This window comes from Oryx dammah, unplaced genomic scaffold, assembly GCF_014754425.2.
Source record: "Oryx dammah isolate SB20612 unplaced genomic scaffold, SCBI_Odam_1.1 HiC_scaffold_29, whole genome shotgun sequence".
Lineage (NCBI taxonomy): Eukaryota > Metazoa > Chordata > Mammalia > Artiodactyla > Bovidae > Oryx > Oryx dammah.
In genome coordinates, this window is record NW_024070213.1 from 96,847,403 (window position 1) to 96,864,098 (window position 16,696).

Consider the following 16,696-nt stretch of genomic DNA (forward strand, 5'->3'; position numbering starts at 1 on the left):
GGGCTTCCCCAGTGGCTTAGCAGTAAAGAATCTACCTGCAGTGCAGGAGACACAGGCAACAAGAGTCTGATCCCCGGGTCAGGAAGATGACTTGGAGGAGGGCATGGCTACCCATTTCAGTATTTTTACCTGGAGAATCCCATGGAGAGGGGAGCCTGGTGGGCTATAGTCCATAGGGTCTCAAAGAGTAGACCACTACTAAAATGACCATGCACGCACACACTCACAGTGGGTTAAATATCATCAATGCATTACCTTACCATTCCATAGGTAATAAAGCTAACAAGGGTCTCACTGGGCTAAATTTTCAAGGTGTCGGCAGGGGTAAATTTCCTTTTGGGGAGACAAGAGGAAAAAACAATTTCCTTCAGTTATAGGACTAGTGTCCCTGAGTGCCTAATAGGTGTCAGCTAAGGGTACTTGCCAGCTTCTAGAGACCACCCACATTATTTTGTTCATGGCCACTTTCCTTCATTTTCAAAGTCAGTAACAATGGGTGGATTCCTTCTCAGTTCACATCTCCTGATCTACTCTTCTACTTTCTTCCTTTTGAGTGGCCCATGTGATTAAATTAGCCCTGCCTAGATAATCAAAGATAGTTTCCCCATCCCAGAGTCCTTAACTTAATCACATCAGCAAAGACTCTTCTGTCCAGTAAGAAAATATTCACAGGTTTAGGTCACTAGGTATCAGATTCTGCCTAACACAAAAAGAACTATAAAAATAGATGCTTTCTCAAATATCCTGAGGCATTCTTTTTGGAGAACATATATTGGCACACCAGCAAAATTTTAATTTTTTTGGAGACAAAACTTAATTGAGTTTTTTTTTAATTTATTCTTCATAAAATGTGATATATTTCTGATAAAAAAAAAAGATTTTGCAAGTAAAAAAAATTCATTTCCTCTGCCCATGACATTTATCCCATCATAGATCCTAATTATCCTTTAATACCTGGCTCAAATACTGTCAACTTACTTTTTAAAAGATTTCTTAGGCAATATAATTATGAATATAGGAGAATTTTAAACTGGGAAATGTTATATGAAACTTTTATTTTTAAAGTTTGACTAAAATAGACAATTTTCTAGGGAATGTAATTGATCCAAATATAAAATTAGGATTGCTGAAAAAACTATTTCCAAAAAGGCATGGGGCCTACATGATTTAGAGATTATTTATTTCAGTGCTTAAACTGGAGGGAAATGGAAAGCTACTCAACTTATTTTATGACACGTACATATTCATGGATTCCAAATGTGAAAAAAATATGCCCCCCCCCCCAGTACTAATCAGTTCAGGCTGCTATAACAAAAATGCCATAATGTAGGTGGTTTAAACAGCATTTATTTCTCACAGTTCTAGAGGCTACTAAGTCCAGAATCCAAGGCACAGGCAGATGGTGTCTGATGAAAGTACTCTATCCTAGCTGGGTGTTTTCTTATTATATCTTTACATGGTAGAGAGAAAAATCATTTCTCTCATGTCTCTTCTTATAAGAGCACTAGTCCCATTTCTGTTGCCTCCACTCTCATGAGCTCCCAAACACTCCACTTCCTGATACCATCACCATACAACTAGGGGGGTTAGGATTTAAATATATGAATTTTAGGGGACATACCCATTCAATCCATAACAGACCTTCAAAAGATATAGCCAAATTTCACGTATGAACACAAATGCTAAAATACTAGCACCTCAACTCCATCACTATACTGTAAGACTACTATGAACAAGTACAGTAAATATAAAAGGATGTTTAAATATTAGAATAATAATTCATCACCTTAACAAGTAAAAAGGTAAAATGAATGCAATTGTTTCAATAGATTATTAAAATTTTATTAATTAAACTTCTGTTTATTCTTCTAATAAATTAATACATCTTTCTTAAACTTATCAGCTTCAGACTTAATGTTGGAATGAAAAACTAGGGTGATAATACAGAGCTAATTAATCATATTATTTTCTCCCAGGGGTCCAGGTATATGCAAGATGAAATCTACTTGCTTTCCAAAGTTAATGCATTCCCATGAATGTCAGAAATAAGTTAAAGATATCTACATCTATCAGTAATGACTTAGCATTGCTCTGGTTGCTTTATTCAATTAAATAACACAGAGGGAAATGATTATATATAAGTTCTGTCCGTTATTTTACTTGGTTGGAGTTTACAGTAGCCCTAATAATAATAACTATTTTTCAATTGTGTTGATTTTTAGTTAAATTCTATCTTTTCAAGAGTTAAAATTGCTGCATTTGTTTATTGTTTACAGTTGACACTTGAACAATCAGTATTTGAACTGTTTGGATCCACTTTATACATATAAATAATTTTCAATAGTAAACACTGCAGTAGGCTAAATTAAGGAAAAAAGAATCAATTTTAAAAGTAAAAGGAAAAATTATAAATATACATCAATTTAATCAAATAAATGTTTTTTTATTTAAAATTTTATCTGAGGTTTAGAGTTCAAAACTTAGATGCTACAAACTACAGTCCTTTCTCAGATTCCTTGAAAATCCTTTGAGATGTCTCTTCATGTGTATGGCTTCCCTGCCTGAAAGATTTAATTCAATCCAATTCAATTCCTTAAGCAAAGAGTAAATTAATTACTTAAGGAAATAGCACGAGTCAATTTTAGGAATTTTCTCTATTAGCTATGTTTTTCATAGCAGATGCCAATATATTAGGAGGAATATATTACAGCACATCTAGAAAAATAAATCATTGCATTCTTAAGAGTTACTCTGCTTTATATTTATGATGCAAAAGAGCAGTGGGGTACCTGCAGCTCATTATTTTCAACATATCACAACACACCAACACCTACATCCACCAACGAATTATTATCATTATAATCATATATAATATTAATTCCCATGTGTATTATTGTGAGGCTACAAAGCAGAGACAAGCATCCAATTTAGGGGCAACAGTAGAGGCAGCAATAATACAATACAGATAGAGAGGATAAGAAGAAAAGGAGAAAACTATAGCAGGAGGAAGGAAGGACCGAGCTGGAAAAGAAAGACTGTTTAGTATTTAAACTCAAGCAAAATGACCAAGGGAGAAATGGACTAATGAAGACCAGTGCTCATCAGACTTGGAATAGAGTAATGATTCAACAGGCTTCCCAAGTGGTGCTAGTGGTAAAAAAAAAAAAAAAAAAAAAAACCTGCTTGAAAATGCAGCAGATGTAAGATGCAGTTTCGGTCCCTGGGGGGGAAGATACCCTGGAGGATGGCATGGTAACCCACTCCAGTATTCTTGCCTGGAGAATCCCATGGATGGAGGAGCCTGATGAGCTAGAGTCCATAGGGTCGCAAAGAGTTGGACACAATTAAAGCCATTTATTAGCACACATGCATCTTCATGCACACAATAGTTAAAACTGGAACACTGCAGCAGAGTTAAAAAAGCATAGGTAATTCCTGAGCCATAAGATGCTGATGTTAAAAAAAAAAAAAAGAAAAGAAAGAAAACTTATGTACCTCTTGCTTGAGGCTAGGGTTGGTTTTACAGACCTAGGAACGAATTGAAATATTCTTGGCTTTGAAGAAAAGAGAGATATAAACCTTGGAAATTAATACTCTTTTGTATTTGTGAATTTAAAGATATATACCACCAGAACCTGAGTTCCTATATCAAGTCATCTTCAATTTCATTTTTTAGAAAAGCTAAACAAATAAACAATTGAGTAGTCCACTGAAGGTATTTCACTAAGAAATTTTGCATTCAGCATAAGTATTCTTATACATATCTTTTTGCTTTTTTATACAGTTCATAGTGTTCTCGTAGCAAGTATAACTGAATGGTTTGCCATTCCCTCCTCTAGTGGATCACATTTTGTCAGAACTCTCCACTATGACCCGTCTGTCTTGGGTGAATTTCCAGATGTTCAAACTGGGTTTAGAAGAGAGGAACCAAAGAGCAAATTACCAGCATTCACTGGATCATAGAGAAACCAAGGGAATTTCAGAAAAATATCTACCTCTGTTTCATTGACTATAAAAAAGCCTTTGACTGTGTGGATCATAACAAACTGTGGAAAACCCTTGACAGATGGTAATACCAGAGCATCTGACCTGTCTCCTAAGAAACCTGCATGCCAGTCAAGAAGCAACAGAACTGTGTAATGGAACAACTGACTGGCTCAGGATTGAGCAAGGAGTAGGACAAGGCTGTTTATTGTCACCCTGTTCATTTAATTTATATGTAGGGCACATCATACAAAATGCCAGGCTGAAGGAGTTACAAGCTGGAATCAAGATTGCTGGGGGAAATATCAGCAACTTCAGATATGCAGATGATACCACTCTAATGGCAGAAAGTGAAGCGGAACTAAAGAGCCTCTTGATGAGGGTGAAGGAGGAGAGTGAAAAAAACAGCTTAAAACTCAATATTAAAAAAAAAAAACTAAGATCATGGCATCTGGTCTGACCACTTCATGGAAAATAGAAGGTGAAAAGATAGAAGCAGTGACAGATTTCCTCTTCTTGGGCTCTAAAATCACTGTGGATGGTGACTGGAGCCATGAAATTAGAAGACGATTGCTTCTCGGCAAGAAGGCTATGACAAACCTAGACACAGTGTTAAAAAGCAAAGACATCACTTATCTGACAATGATTCATAGTCAAGGCTATGGTCTTTCTGGCTATGATCTTTCTGGTATGGATGTGAGAGCAGGAACATAAAAAAGGCAGAGCACTGAAAAATTGATGCTTTCAAATTGTGGTGCTGGGGAAGACTCTTGAAAGTCCCATGAACTGCAAGGAGATCAAACCAGTCATTCCTAAAGGAAATCAACCATTAATACTCATTGAAAGGACTGATGCTGAAGCTGAAGCTCCAATACTTTGGCCACCTATGTGAAGAGCCAACTCATTGGAAAAGACCCTGCTGGGAAAGAGTGAAGTCAGCAGGAGAAGAGGGCAACAGAGGATGAGATGGTTGGAAGGTATCAGGGATTCAATGAAGATGAACTTGGGCAAAGTCCAAGAGATGGTGAGGGACATGGAAGCCTGGTGAGCTGCAGTCCATGGATTCACAAAGAGCTGGAAATGACTGAGTGACTGAAGAACAGCAACAATAAATACACATTCTCAATGGGAACAACATTTCCCTCAAGGGAGCAAAACACAGTTCTTTGGGCTGAAAAGTCTTAAGTCTTTTTATGTGTAAAGCACAGATATATATACAACACAGGCATAGATTTAAAGTATAACTGTGATGCTAAATTTTTATTGTTCAGTTCAGTTCAGTTGTTCAGTCATGTCTGACTTTTTGCGACCCCATGAACCACAGCACGCCACACCTCCCTATCCATCACCAACTCCCGGAGTCCACCCAAACCCATGTCCATAGAGTCAGTGGTGCCATCCAACCATCTCATCTTCTGTCATCACCTTCTTCTCCTGCCCTCAATCTTTCCCAGCATCAGGGTCTTTTCAAATGAGTCAGCTCTTTGCATCAGGTGGCCACAGTATTGGAGTTTCAGCTTCAACATCAGTCCTTCCAATGAACACCCAGGACTGATCTCCTTTAGGATGGACTGGTGGGATCTCCTTGCAGTCCAAGTGACTCTCAAGAGTCTTCTCCAACACCACAGTTCAAAAGCATCAATTCTTCAACACTCAGCTTTCTTTACAGTCCAACTCTCACATCTATACATGACTACTAGAAAAACCATAGCCTTGACTAGACAGACCTTTGTTGGCAAAGTAATGTCTCTGCTTTTTAATATGCTGTCTCGGTTGGTCATAACTTTCCTTCCAAGGAGTAAGCGTCTTTTAATTTCATGGCTGCAATCACCATCTGCAGTGATTTTGGAGCCCAGAAAAATAAAGTCAGCCACTGTTTCCACTGTTTCCCCATCTGTTTGCCATGAAAATGGGACCGGATGCCCTGATCTTAGTTTTCTGAATGTTGAGCTTTAAGCCAACTTTTTCACTCTCTTCTTTCACTTTCAAGTCAGGTGGTCTGGTATCCCATCTCTTTCAGGATTTTCCACAGTTTATTGTGATGCACACAGTCAAAGGATTTGGCATAGTCAATAAAGCAGAAATAGATGTTTTATTTTTATTGTATGGTGTTATAGACTGAATATTTACACCCCTACCCCCATTCATATGTTGAAATGCCCAATTCTCAGTGGGGATAGTATTTGAAAGTGAGGGGGCTCTGGGAAGGCCATTAGGTCATGAGGATGGATTGGAGCTTTTATAACAGAGACCCTAGATCCCTGGATATCTTTTCTGCCTCTTGTGAGGTTATAGTCACAGGAAGTAGATTTTCACCAAGTATCAAATCTACTGGACCATTGATCTTGGAATTCACATCCTCAAGACTTGTGAGGAATAAATTTCTGTTGTTTATAAGCCATCTGGTATAGGGGTGTTAGAGAAGCATGAAAAAACTAATAGATGTGGATATGGCAAAGAAAAAATAATGTCTTTAAAAGTTCTTTATGAAAGTGAGAGTGAAAAATAGACTGAGACACTGATATATGAATTACTTCCTGGGGTTATATACCTAAAAAAACTAGGTAAGATCATATAATAAATGAGTACAAGTACATAATAGTACACACTCAGTTGGTAGCCTTAAAAAGAAGAGCTAATAATAGACTGTTGTAAATATATTTTCATTAAATTATGTATTTAAAATGATACCTACCAAATATCCTGCTACAATACAGTGATTTGTACTTTATGCAATGTCATAATAACAGCTTAAATAAGCACTATTCTCTTATCTAGAAAATGAAATTTTAGTATACAAAGAATTTTCTCAGAAATACTTAATTTTACCTTCTTAAGCACCCTATTATATCTTTTTTATTCAAGGATAATATAAAGATGTCAGTCTCTCTATATGTTGATAGCAACTTCTACTTTTAAATGGTGTGCGCTCAGTCATGTCCAACTCTTTGCAACTCTATGGACTGTGGCCTGCTAGGCTCCTCTGTCCATGGGATTTCCCGGGCAAGAATACTGGAGTGGCTTGCCATTTCCCCCTCCAGGGGTCTTCCCAGCCCAGGGATGGAACCTGTGTCTTCTGCATTTGCAGGAGGATTCTTTACCATTGAGCCACCTGGGAAGCCCACTTTTAAATGCATGTGACATTATTTTTATTTACAAGTCTTCTATGTCTGGCTGTTGCATTCCCCCATTGTGTCTGTCTCCACTCCCTCAGAATCCTAACTAATGACTGATGTTCCTTTTACATGCCTACTAAGTCGCTTCAGTTGTGTCTGACTCTTTGCAAATGTATGGACTGTAGCCCGCTAGGCTCCTCTGTCCATGGGATTCTCTAGGCAAGAATACTGGAGTGGGTTGCCATGCCCTTCTCCAGTTTACATAAGTTACCCTAATTTAAACTTTAAAAGGGATAAAAGAAATCCTTTGAAAAAAAAATCCACTAGATCAAAGAAGAGCAATATCTCAGAAAAATGAATGATTTTTCTCTTGTTGCCCTACAAGTAGTAGCTGGCCTTCTGTAAAGAATCAATGAAGGAAAATAAATTTCTGGTTTGCATGCTTTCAGAGTAGATGCCTGATGGCAGTTTTCCCTAAGCTTTTCTGCATTCAACAGAGTTTCTGAGCTGAATATCTTATGTAAGCCAAAACTGATTCCAATGAAGCATAGTTCAAATAAAAGAGTACAGATCAATTGTCTTGCTAATTAAGAGAGCAAGAAAATCAATAAAATGATGACATTTATATTATCTTTATTTACTTGCAGTGTCTATTCCAAATGAAGCCTTGGCTCCTATGAATAAAAGTAAATCATTTTGGCAGAATGTACCTTTCTCCTAAAGGAAGAGAGAGGAAGGAGCAGGGAGAGAGTGAAGGTGGGAAGGAGGCAGGGAAGAGCATAACTTCTAGAAGATGGTTGCAACTGAAGATTGTGAATAACTATAAACGTTTCATTAAGAAGTTCCTTAAATCAATTAAAAAACAATTTGACTCAATCCAACAAGATTAAAGAAAGAACATTCAGCTTTTTGTCATTTATAATACAATCACAAATTAATATAACTGCAGATGGTGATTGCAGCCATGAAATTAAAAGATGCTTACTCCTTGGAAGAAAAGTTACGACCAACCTAGATAGTATATTCAAAAGCAGAGACATTACTTTGCCGACTAAGGTCTGTCTAGTCAAGGCTATGGTTTTTCCAGTGGTCATGTATGGATATGAGAGTTGGACTGTGAAGAGGGCTGAGCGCCAATGAATTGATGCTTTTGAACTGTGGTGTTGGAGAAGACTCCTGAGAGTCCCTTGGACTGCAAGGAGATCCAACCAGTCCATTCTGAAGGAGATCAACCCTGGGATTTCTTTGGAAGGAATGATGCTGAAGCTGAAACTCCAGTACTTTGGCCACCTCATGCGAAGAGTTGACTCATTGGAAAAGACCCTGATGATGGGAGGGATTGGGGGCAGGAGGAGAAGGGGACGACAGAGGATGAGATGGCTGGATGGCATCACTGACTCGATGGACGCGAGTATGGGTGAACTCCGGGAGTTGGTGATGGACAGGGAGGCCTGGTGTGCTGCGATTCATGGGGTCGCAGGGAGTCGGACACGACTGAGCAACTGAACTGAACTGAAGTTGGAAAATGTGACCATTACTATCATAAAATGATTAAACAAATATAGAGAGAAATAAGAAAAATAAAGTGATGAAAGTGTTTCCATCAATCCAAAAAAAAAAAAAAAAGAAAAACCAACAAACAAAAAACAATGCTTTATTGATTTATTATCTTCCTCCAATTTGGAGTAGAGTGGGACTAAATTCTAAGAATTTTTTTTTTACTTTGATTCTTTTCCAGACTACCTGAAATGGTCTTCCTTAAATAAAAGTTTATGCTTTTTTATAGGAGTCATTATCATAAGATGATTTCATTGTTTTTAAGAAGCAGGAAAAGAAGAAAATAACCAATTTGGGGGAAGTAAGTGTTTTCACACAAATCTGGACTCTATTGAGGCTTTCCTTTCCAATATATTAAAGTTTTTGGCCACGAAATAACATGATTATTGTATCAACATTACCTAACCAAGAATTCTAGGTCAAAAGTAACTATTTTACAGAATTTGCTTTTTTAGATTTATTTTAGAAGTGCATTTTGCCAAGTGCTCTGACACCCCCAAGTTCATATACATAGCAATAATTCTTAAAGGGTTAGAAACAAAATCCACCCTAAATTTCATTTTATTTTCAAGAGTCCAGTCACTTGTTGGTGATGAAGAAAAGTATGGAGAAGAAAACAAAAATATAAAGGAAAAATAGCCCATGTTTTCTTCCCAGTCAATCCTAAAGGAAACCAACCCTGAATATTCATTGGAGGAACTGATGCTGAAGCTGAAGTCCAATACTTTGGCCACCTGATGCTAAGAACCGATTCACTGAAAAAGACTCCGATGCTGGGAAAGATTGAAGATAGGAGAAGAGGGCAACAGAAGATGAGATGTTTGGATGGCATCACCAACTCAATGGACATGAGTTTCAGCAAACTCTGGGAGATAGTGAAGGACAGAGAAGCCTGGTGTCCTGCAGTCCATGGATCACAGTGTCAGACACGACTTAGTGACTGAAGAACAACAATCAATAAGTATCAAAAACATTATTACAAATGACCAATAAACATGTGTAAAATGTTCATCTTCATCAAGTTTTTAGTGAAAAAAAATGAAATGATAGACAAAAGTCATCACAAAATCTCTGCATGGTAGTTTTTTCTTTACAATTTTTCATAATTTCCAAGATTTCTAAAAACAATATATGCTGCTTTAGAAACTAGAAAAAAGTAAATGTTATTAAAAAATATAATCCATTCCTACTGCATAAAATAAGACTGTACAAAATATCTCATATTTCTACTTACCACTCAAAGGTATCTACTGATCAGTTTTTATACTTTCTTCTGATCATTTTTCCATTTATTATCATAATTTAAAAAACATTTTGGAGTTTGTTCTGTAAGCTCAATGTTACATCCTTTTTTCTTTGATATGAATATCTTCCTCATACAATTTCTTCCCAGAGTATGTCATATGAGTATTTAGATTAGACTACATGAGATAGCCATTTCTGTAGGTTAAAATGATTAATATCAGCAATATCATATGGTTCAAATGAGTAGTTGTAACCTAAATCATAGTGGTAATGAGAGCCACAAGTAAAACAAAGCAGTAGCCCTTTCTAGAACAATATATATATATTATTTTTTACGTTTACCTACAGAAATATCACACAAGATGTTTAAACATGAAAACATTTTAAACAAATAGACACCAAAGTTCTATGAATAGATAAAATACTAAGTTTCCCATTCATTTCCAGAGTTTTGTTGCTTCAGAGGAAACCTTGGGAAGTCAGTTACATAACCATGGATGGAACCTTGTTCTGTGACCATGGTAGTGTGGCTTCATGTCAAAACTGAAGTTCAAATGCTGGTCAGGGATATGGCAAAGATCCAAGCTATACTGAGGATGTCACTTTCAGTCATTGCTATGACTCTGACTGGGTGCAACCACAACATGTCTGCACTCTGTAAATAAAACTGAATTCAGCTAATAGGCAAAGCTAAACAGAAACATAGTATAGAGTACTCAGTAGTTTATCTCTTGAGGATCATTTGAGGGGTGCCAAAAGCCCAGTATTCAAAAATATCTTTCCTGTGTTTGTCTAACTTCACCATTATTGTTGACTCCTTTCTTTTTGTTTTTTAAACTGTTTAGTCTGTGGTACTTTAAAATATAAATATCACTGAGGGTAACACATTAAGACAGAAGTTAAGTGCTACTTCTTTTCTTTAAAAAAGGCAAACAAGAACATGAGTCATCAGAAAAAAGTAGGGACAAAGTTCACAAAGGGGAGGTAGACCATAAATGATCAATGTGTTTCCTACACAATTTTCCCTAATGCCTGTTGCCTTACATTTCATTCAGTGATAAACCATCTGATCTTAGATTTTAGAAGCCCAGGACTACATCCAAATAATATTTGGGTTATATTCCCAAAAGATCTCTGACTGAACTCAGAGTGTACCATATAGAAATCTTAAACTACTCCTAACTGTGGTAATATTAGAAATCCTTATATATTATTAAGGGTCCTTGCCCAGTCATTTTCCATATTTCAGAATATTCCATATTTCAGAACTGCCCCATTATATGCAGCTGGAGTCTAGCAATATGCCTGCATTTCATATCTTACACACCACTTTACAGCCAACTGAACCAATGATAGATTACCATCAATAGGCCAAAGAAGAATTCATTAGAATCTTTCTTCTAGGAATATAAAACTGGCATTTAATCAGGTTAGTTAATCTCTGACAGTGGAAGAGCTAATGTAAGCTCAGGAAGTGTATCCTGACCAAGACTGGGATACCTTGGGAGAAATAAAGACAGTCAACAAAGGCAGACATACAGAGAAAAATAGAGATGAGAGGCTATGTGATTCCCAAGAATGATTAAGACAAAGTCCCCTTTGGTGGATTTCTAGGTCCTGATTCCAGTACTTTTTTTTTTTTTAATTTATTTATTTTAATTAGAGGCTAATTACTTTACAATATTGTATTGGTTTTGCCATACATCAACATGAATCCGCCACAGGTGTACACGTGTTCCCTATTCTGAACCCCCCTCCCACCTCCCACCCCGTACCATCCCTCTGGGTCATCCCAGTGCACCAGCCCCAACCATCCTGTATCCTGTATCAAACCTGGAGTGGTGATTCATTTCTTATATGATTTTATATATGTTTCAATGCCATTCTCCCAAATCATCGCCCCCCACCTCTCCCATAGAGTCCAAAAGACTGTTACATCTGTGTCTCCTTTGCTTTCTTGCATACAGGGTTATCATTACCATCTTTCTAAATTCCATATATATGTGTTAGTATACCGTATTGGTGTTTTTCTTTCTGGCTTACTTCACTCTGTATAATTGGCTCCAGTTTCATCCACCTCATTAGAACTGATTCAAATGTATTCTTTTTAATGACTGAGTAATATTCTATTGTATGTACCACAGCTTTCTTATCCATTCATCTGCTGATGGACATGTAGGTTGCTTCCATGTCCTGGCTATTATAAACAGTGCTGTGATGAACATTGGGGTACACGTGTCTCTTTCAATTCTGGTTTCCTTGGTGTGTATGCCCAGCAGTGGGATTTCTGGGTCATAAGGCAGTTTTATTTCCAGTTTTTTAAGGAATCTCCACACTGTTCTCCATAGTGGCTGTACTAGTTTGCATTCCCACCAACAATGTAAGAGGGTTCCCTTTTCTCCACACCCTCTCCAGCATTTATTGCTTGTAGACTTTTGGATTGCAACCATTCTGACTGGTGTGAAATGGTACCTCACTGTGGTCTTGATTTGCATATCTCTGATAATGAGTGATTTTGAGCATCTTTTCATGTGTTTGTTAGGCATCTGTATGTCTTCTTTGGAGAAATGTCTATTTAGTTCTTTGGCCCATTTTTTGATTGGGTCATTTATTTTTCTGAATTGAGCTGCAGGAATTGCTTGTATATTTTTGAGATTAGTTGTTTGTCGGTTGCTTCATTTGCTATTATTTTCTCCCATTCTGAATGCTGTCTTTTCACCTTGCTTATAGTTTCTTTTGTTGTGCAGAAGCTTTTAATTTTAATTAGATCTCATTTGTTTATTTTTGCTCTTATTTCCAGTATTCTGGGAGCTGGGTCATAGAGGATCCTACTGTGATTTATGTCAGAGAGCGTTTTGCCTATGTTCTCCTCTAGGAGTTTTATAGTTTCTGGTCTTATGTTTAGATCTTTAATCCATTTTGAGTTTATTTTTGTGTATGGTGTTAGAAAGTGTTCTAGTTTCATTCTTTTACAGGTGGTTGACCAGTTTTCCCAGCACCACTTGTTAAAGAGATTGTTTTTAATCCATTGTGTATTCTTGCCTCCTTTGTCGAAGATAAGGTGTCCAAAGGTACATGGATTTATCTCTGGGCTTTCTATTTTGCTCCATTGATCTATATTTCTGTCTCTGTGCCAGTGCCATACTGTCTTGATGACTGTGGCTTTGTAGTAGAGCCTGAAGTCAGGCAGGTTGATTCCTCCAGTTCCATTCTTCCTTTTCAAGATTGCTTTGTCTAGTCGAAGTTTTTTGTATTTCCATACAAATTGTGAAATTATTTGTTCTAGCTCTGTGAAAAATACGGCTGGTAGCTTGATAGGGATTGCATTGAATCTATAGATTGCTTTGGGTACTATATTCATTTTCACTACATTGATTCTTCTGATCCATGAACATGGTATATTTCACCATCTATTAGTGTCCTCTTTAATTTCTTTTACCAGTGTTTTATAGTTTTCTATATATAGGTCTTTGGTTTCTTTAGGTAGATATATTCCTAAGTATTTTATTCTTTTTGTTGCAATGGTGAATGGAATTGTTTCCTTAATTTCTCTTTCTATTTTCTCATTATTAGTGTATAGGAATGCAAGGGATTTCTGTGTGTTGATTTTATACCCTGCTACTTTACTCTATTCATTGATTAGCTCTAATAATTTTCTGGTGGAGAATCCAACAACACATTAAAAAGATCATACACCATGACCCAGTGGGCTTTTTCCCAGGGATGCAAGGACTCTTCAATATCTACAAATCAATCAGTATAATACACCACATCAACAAATTGAAAAATAAAAGCCATATGATTATCTCAATAGATGCAGAGAAAGCCTTTGACAAAATTCAACATCCACTTATGATAAAAAAAACTCTCCAGAAAGCAGGAATGGAAGGAACATACCTCAACATAATAAAAGCTATCTATGACAAACCCACAGCAAACATTATCCTCAATGGTGAAAAATTGAAAGCATTTCCCCTAAAGTCAGAAACAACACAAGGGTGCCCACTTTCACCACTACTATTCAACATAGTTCTGGAAGTTTTGGCCACAGCAATCAGAGCAGAAAAAGAAATAAAAGGAATCTAAATTGGAAAAGAATAAGTAAAACCCTCACTGTTTGCAGATGACATGATCCTCTACCTAGAAAACCCTAAAGACTCCTCCAGCACGTCATCAATGGTCCTTACTGTATTTTGAGACTATGGATCCCATGGATACCATTGATACCTTACAATATATTTCCACTTAACTATTAAGTTAATTTGAAGGTGTGGTTAATAACTGAAGCTACAACAACAAAACCAGCCAGACCAATACTAGCAAACATTATAGAGTAACTCTAAACATCAGGTAGTACTCAAATCTGTAAGATTTTCTGTTTTCTCTTCACAGTGACCCTCCGTGATATGTCGGGACCATCCCCAAATTCATGTCTGGCAGCATCAGAGTATGAGCTCAAGCACATGCCAATGGCTATGTAGTGTTTAACTATAGAGTATATGCAATTGGCCTGCATATAACCTATATACTCTATATGCAGGCCATCTGTATCTGATTCAAGTGTCATTAAAACAAAAGAACAACAAAAATAGTTCCTTGGCCCAGACATGTCTACAGATAAACAGTTCCTAGAAGGTAGAAATTTTCAGTTACTCCAATAATTTTTATGCATATTTTGAAAACCAATGATCTAACCAGAAGATATGGGTTGAGGGCTGCTATCAGGGTTTTGGTGGCAGTATCAATAAATATTGCGTTTGAATTGCAGTGCTGAAGAAGATTCTTGAAAGGCCCTTTGACAGCAAGCAGATCAAAGCAGTTAATTCTAAAGGACATCAACCTTGAATATTCATTTGAAGGTGAAGCTCCATTACTTTGGCCACCCAATGGGAAGAGCCAACTCATTGGAAAAGACCCTGAAGCTGGGAAAGATTGAAGGCAAAAGGAGAAGGGATTGAAGGCAAAATCAGAGGATAAAATTGTTGAATAGCATCACCAACTCAAAGGACATGAATTTGAGCAAACTCTGGGAGACAGTGGATGACAGAGGAGCTTTGTGTGCTACAGCCCATGGGGTTGCAAAGAGTTGGACATGACTTAGTGACTCAGCAACAACAACAATCAATAAGTATTGGTGTCAGAAGTAGATGTAGGGTTAAGTGAGGATATAGGGTTAGGGGAGGGCAACAATACACAGTGAAGGATTTCACTTCCATTACAATCTCCTTGGTCCCTCAGTATCATTCAACATGCCATCACAGCACCTAATTTTGGGGAATTCAAAGTATGGGAAAGAAGTGGTGGGCTCACAAATGAAAGGAATTTAGATTGCCCTGGGGGCCAATATCAGCTGTATAAATCTTGAGTCCCAATGGAAGCATACAAATTCAGTTTTGAGAAATCCTAACCTAGAAAAACAAGGGACTTCAAAGTAATAATTTCCTATATCATAACATTCCATTCTGGACACCATGCACATTTTCTTTCTCAAATACTTAATTGTGATTTTCTTCTTTTTCACAACCACAGGGATTTTCTGACACACTTATCATTTGTGCAGATGGAACCATTTCTTTCCTAAAGAGGGGAAAGTCTTTCCTGTCATATTTTATTGGTTCTTCTAGTCATTAAATTTGACAGGCTACAAATCCCCTGTTTACCGTTAAACAGACTGTGAATAACAAGATAGTATTAAGCATTTCTGGCACACAGATTGCAGTTGGACAATCAATAGAACCATCATTCCAGGAAAATTATTGCTGTAATTGAAAGGGAGGGATGATCATCAAGAAGAATTGCATGTTCCCTTTATATGTGAATTTAGGGGGGAAAAGCCTAAAAATAAAAAGTAGGACAGTTCACAGTTGCAAACATTTTGATTAATAATAATGATAAAGGAAGGCAGGCAATAAATGGCTGGAACTGAGACAGAAGATGTAGCCTATCTTCAGGATATTATTTTCTCAACAGTATAAGGCATGGGAAACATTACATCTAAATGGAATAGTACTGCTTAATCTTAAGACCAAATGCACAAAGCACTCATTAATTTAAAAAAAAATGTATGTTGTAGTGTTTATCTATAAATGAGTTGATTATATTTTTAGAAATCATGGAAAATGTGTAGACGCTGATGTCATTGTACTTTGGCTTTACTAAGGATGCTTATTGTGAACAAAGTTGTTTCCTCCCTTGGCTCTGGTACTAGACTACTGCTCCCTCCCACACCACCCACCTACTGACTCCCTCCCTGAGACACAAACACTCTAGATCATAAGGAAAGTATTTTTCTAAAGATTTAAATCTGCTGTCTTTATTGCAGACAAAATTAGGTTCTTAACTAAGACATTTCAAAATCCTCTGTAGTTTTCCCACATGGCTCCTCTTATGAATGGAATGAAAAAAGTATTTATAATTATTAATTTCATGCTTGTGTCTGTTTTACATGAGCTCCATGAGGGTGAGAACCCTGCTTTTGTTTTTGTTTTTTTTTCACCTCAACAACTATGAACCCTAGTCCATTGAACAATGCCAGGAATCTGGGAATTAACAAATATGTGTAAGTGCATTGTGTGTATGTGTGTATATATGTATGTGTATAAATATATTATTTTGAATGATGCATTCTCATCTGACAATCTTTTACTCATTGTCATTGAACGCTTTTGACTTAAAAAAATGTGATAACCTTTTTCAATGGTTCACTTAATTCAGCTTATTCGAAGATTTATGGGAGCCAGAAGATTTCTATTTTCTCTCCAATACACAAAAATACACGATTTAACCCCACCCCA